The sequence below is a fragment of the Mus pahari genome, chromosome 3 (assembly GCF_900095145.1).
Source record: "Mus pahari chromosome 3, PAHARI_EIJ_v1.1, whole genome shotgun sequence".
NCBI lineage: Eukaryota > Metazoa > Chordata > Mammalia > Rodentia > Muridae > Mus > Mus pahari.
The window spans coordinates 73,605,877-73,610,548 of NC_034592.1; the positions used below are offsets into that span (position 1 = coordinate 73,605,877).

General features: G+C 37.1%; 1 pseudogene; it reads left to right on the forward strand.

Moving 5' to 3' along the window:
- Positions 1–2,985: 2,985 nt before the first annotated feature.
- Positions 2,986–3,893, forward strand: LOC110319259 (annotated as a pseudogene).
- Positions 3,894–4,672: the final 779 nt, after the last annotated feature.

Consider the following 4,672-nt stretch of genomic DNA (forward strand, 5'->3'; position numbering starts at 1 on the left):
GATTCTGCTGAAGGGACCCTGATATAGTGGCCTCTTGTGAGGCTATGCCAGTGCCTGGCAAACACAGAAGTGGATGCTCACAGTCAGCTATTGGATGGGACACAGGGCCCCCAATGGAGGAGCTAGAGAAAGTACCCAAGGGGCTGAAGGGGTCTACAACCCTGTAGGTGGAACAACAATATGAACAAACCAGTACCTCCTGAGCTCATGTCTCTAGCTGCATATGTAGCAGAAGATTGCCTAGTCGGCCATCACTGGGAAAAGAGGCCCCTTGGTCTTGCAAACTTTATATGACCCAGCAGAGGGGAAGGCCTGGGCCAAGAATTGGGAGTGGGTGGGCAGGGGAGCAGGGGTGGGGGGAGGGTATGGGGAACTTTCTGGATAGCATTTGAAATATAAATCAAGAAAATAATGAAAAGAAAAGAAAAGCATTCATCACAGAATAAGAGTAACATAAAGTCCTCTTCTTCAAAATTGATACAATAATTGTAAATATCAAACAAAAAAAATCAGGAGACAGCAGATGTTGATGAGAATCTGGAGAAAGAGGAATACTCCTCCATTGCTGGTGGGATTACAAGCTTGTGCAACCACCCTGGAAATCAGTCTGGCGGTTCCTCAGAAAATTAGACATAGAACTACCAGAGGATCAGGAATACATCTCCTGGGCATATATCCAGAAGATGTTCCAAATGGTAATAAGAACACATGGTCCACTATGTTCATAGCAGCCTTACTTTTAATAGCCAGAGACTGGAAAGAACCCAGATGTCCCTCAGCAGAGGAATGGATACAGAAAATGTGGTACATTTACGCAATGGAGTACTACTCAGTTATTGAAAACAATGAATTTGAGAAATTCCTAGGCTAATGGATGTATCTGGAGGGTATCATCATGAGTGAGATAACCCAATCACAAAAGAACTCACATTATGTGCACTCACTGATAAGTGGATATTAGCCCAAAAACTTAGAATACCCAAGATACAATTTGTAAAATACATGAAGCTCAAGATCTTCAACACCATATTTTAAAAGTAGTTTATATGCTCTACTTAAATACAATGATGAGGTCTAAACATGATATCTTGATTAATATCACAATTAGATGACTTTTTGGCAGCTGTCTAGAAATGGGAAACTGAAAAGAAAAGGCAAGAGGAAACTGATCTCAATCTGCTAGCTGTGAGGTGACTTAAGGATATTTGAGGATCCCTGCATACTGGGGCAAATAGTAAGAGCAATTTATCTTCAGAGATTCCTGATTTTTTGCCAGATAGGCTGCATGTCTGAGGAAGTGGTCTTTTCTCATGATAAGTAACTTTGCTTTTAATTTAATTAAGCAACATATCTAAGAGTTAGATTGCAGACAGATTGCTCAGTCTGCAAAGAGGTTTGGGTCACCCTGAACCAAGATAAGCTACTGCTAAAGAGCACCTGGTAAGAAACTGTGGAAAATCTTTATTCTGTCTCACAATTTGAATAAAATGGGCATTGTCTGACTTTGCTGTGTATTCCCTGTGTTCTGTTAATGCTGCTTCACACTTGGGGCTCCAATATACTAGACATTGACATGGAACAGGTCAAAATTTCATTATGCTACAGGGCAAGATGTGATCATCCACATTTCATTCATCCATAAATCAAACCTTCTCAGAGAAGCTAAGCACCAGTTAATTATTCCAAGGAGGTCACCCAATTATTCAATTACCTTCAAATGTAGAACTAGTACTTTTGCTGTGCCAATACAAAGAATTAAATGAAGGACTTACAGACTTTCTGAGCCTAATTAGAATTCACCAAATCATACTATGATACTTTGCCTCTCAAATATTATTTTGTCTCTCTTTTCATTTCTGACAAAAATATTTTTTATTTAAAGTGCCTTTAGACCATGGCACAGGAATCTATGCTTTGAATTAATATCTTGTGCCACAGTAAAGATTGATCATCACTGCTACAATAAGTATGAACATTGCATCCAATTATATTCTTTTCAATTAGAGCATTCCTCTCAGCACTATCTCAACTCATATCTAAGTCTTATACATTAATTCAGTCTCCATGAGCCCCAAAGTCTTTGCAGCTACAAAGCTATTTTACAAATGTCAAGATGCAATCCCTTCTAATACTCAGGGTTTACTCTTAGCTGTGATCAACTATGAATTCTAAAGTAATTTCATAGAGTTGATATAAAACACAAACAAACATTACTGCTTCCAAAGCTAGCAGTAGGGTTATAAAAATATTGTATTCAATACCAAATGTAAATGGCAAATATTATATTCTACAGTTCTTTGTAAACTGCCATTGCACATGGAGCCATAATACTCATTGTAGACAGATTTGATGTCCATACTCTTTTTGATTTTGCTGGTTATAGACTTTTTCCTTGGCAGAATGTACTGGTGCCTTAAAACATCTGACAAGCGTATACTAGCTGATGTGAGTCTGACATCACATACACAGCAGAGCACGGCCAGGTCTGGACTCAGAGCATAGGTACCTAAACCTCTAGAGACTTTGAGTCCCCAGGAGTTGGAAGGTCTGGTGGGGTGAGTTGGAGCTTTCTCCTGGAGATGAGTGGAAATGTTGGATGTGAAACCATCAGAGGGTAGACTGGGAGAAGTATAAAGTCTGGAGTGTAATAAAAAAATAAAGTTTAAAGAATGATTTTTTAAATTATCTTCCTTTATTCAAAGATAAATTGTTGCCTCATTTCAGCATTGAAGCAGGCTGTTTCAGACCTCCCTGCCACTAAGCACAGGACCAGCTGGTGGGGGGGGGTACCTTACAACTTGTCAAGCTGGTTCTATTGTCTATTCTTGATTCTTCAGGGATTTCAGGACAAAGGCAAATGAAATAACACCATGGGGGGAGAATCAAAGAATTTCAACATCTGGACATTGATCTCAATATGTCATTACTTTATTTGTAGGTTAAACATTTGTAAGCTACCTCCTATCTCCTGCAGACATTGACAACATGTATAGAAATACCATAACTGAATTCATTCTGTTTGGGTTGACTCAGGATCCAGAACAACAGAAGGCAATATTTGGAGTCTTCTTGATTCTTTACCTTATGACTTTAATGCGGAACTTTCTCATCATGGTGTCCATTAAGATGAGTCAAACCCTTGGGAGTCCCATGTACTTTTTCCTCTTCTATTTGTCCTTCACTGATGCTTGTTTCTTTACAACTACAGCACCTAAATTGATTGTGGATGTCCTATTGCAGAAAAAATTATTACCTACAATAAATGTATGACTCAGGTCTTTTCAGTTCACTTCTTTGGTTGCATGGAGATCTTCGTGCTTATCCTCATGGCCTTTGACCGCTATGTAGCAATCTGTAAGCCTCTCAGATATACAAATATAATGAGCCAGCTTATCTGTGGTATATTAGTGATTCTTGCCTGGATAGGGTCCTGTATTCACTCTTCAGCACAGATTTTCTTAGGCTTAAAATTATCATTCCGTGGCCCAAATGTGATTGATCACTATTTCTGTGATTTGCAGTCCGTACTGAAATTTGCCTGCATGGACACCTATATGATAAATTTGATAGTTGTATCTAATAGTGGGGCAATATGTACAGTAAGTTTCATAGTACTGCTTATCTCCTATATTGTAATCTTATACTCTCTAAGAAACCACAGTGCAGAAGGAAGACGAAAGGCCTTGTCTACATGCACTTCTCATATCATTGTGGTGATCTTATTTTTTGGTCCTTGTATATTTATATACACATGGCCACCAACCACTTTTTCAATAGACAAAATGCTATCTTTGTTTTATACAATTGGAACACCCGTGCTCAATCTTCTTATCTGTACTCTGAGGAATGCAGAAGTAAAAAACATGAAAAAGTTATGGGGTAATAAAATATAACTATAATAGATAAAGAATATATGCAGCTTCTAGTTATAACTACTAAGAGTTTGATTTTGACATATAAATTAAAAATAAAGTATTTCTGAGAATATACAATCAACATTTCTGTCTTTTATATGTGTGTAGAAGTAATAATCTAGGACTTGTGACATATCTTACTGATAAGATACACTTTTATCCAAGCTTTATGAGAGAATAAATTCCTATCAGTTGTCCTATGACCTTATCACATGTCACGTGTACATACACACATATATAGTTACAAAAGTAAATACATGCAAGAAACTTAATAACTAATATTGTACACACATTCACTCACGCACACATATACACATATACATATATAAATAGGTAATAACTAATTAAAAATAATAGTATTTATGATGTGAAAGTATGTAGGTATATTACTTTTAAAGACTTTATCCTAGTTTATTTTTAATATGTTCATACAGATAATCTATAAAATAAGTCCATACAATGCAGAACTGTTATCTTGACAAACTAAGGATTAGAAGACATTGTGTTAGAAATCAATACCTTCATTTCTCCATGGGGGATATCAGTAATAGAAAATTGATATACCACAACAAACTTCAAATATGCGCAAACCCTAGACCTCACTGAAAAGATAGTTACCCTCCAGTGAGTGGTATTGAAAGGAGGAGTCTTTTGCTTGGATTTAAATTGGAGATCTTTCACACTGCCTTTGCAAAAGTAGGGGCAGAGGAGGTGAAATTTAGGCTGTTTGAATTTTCAGATCAAGAAAGAAGACTGTT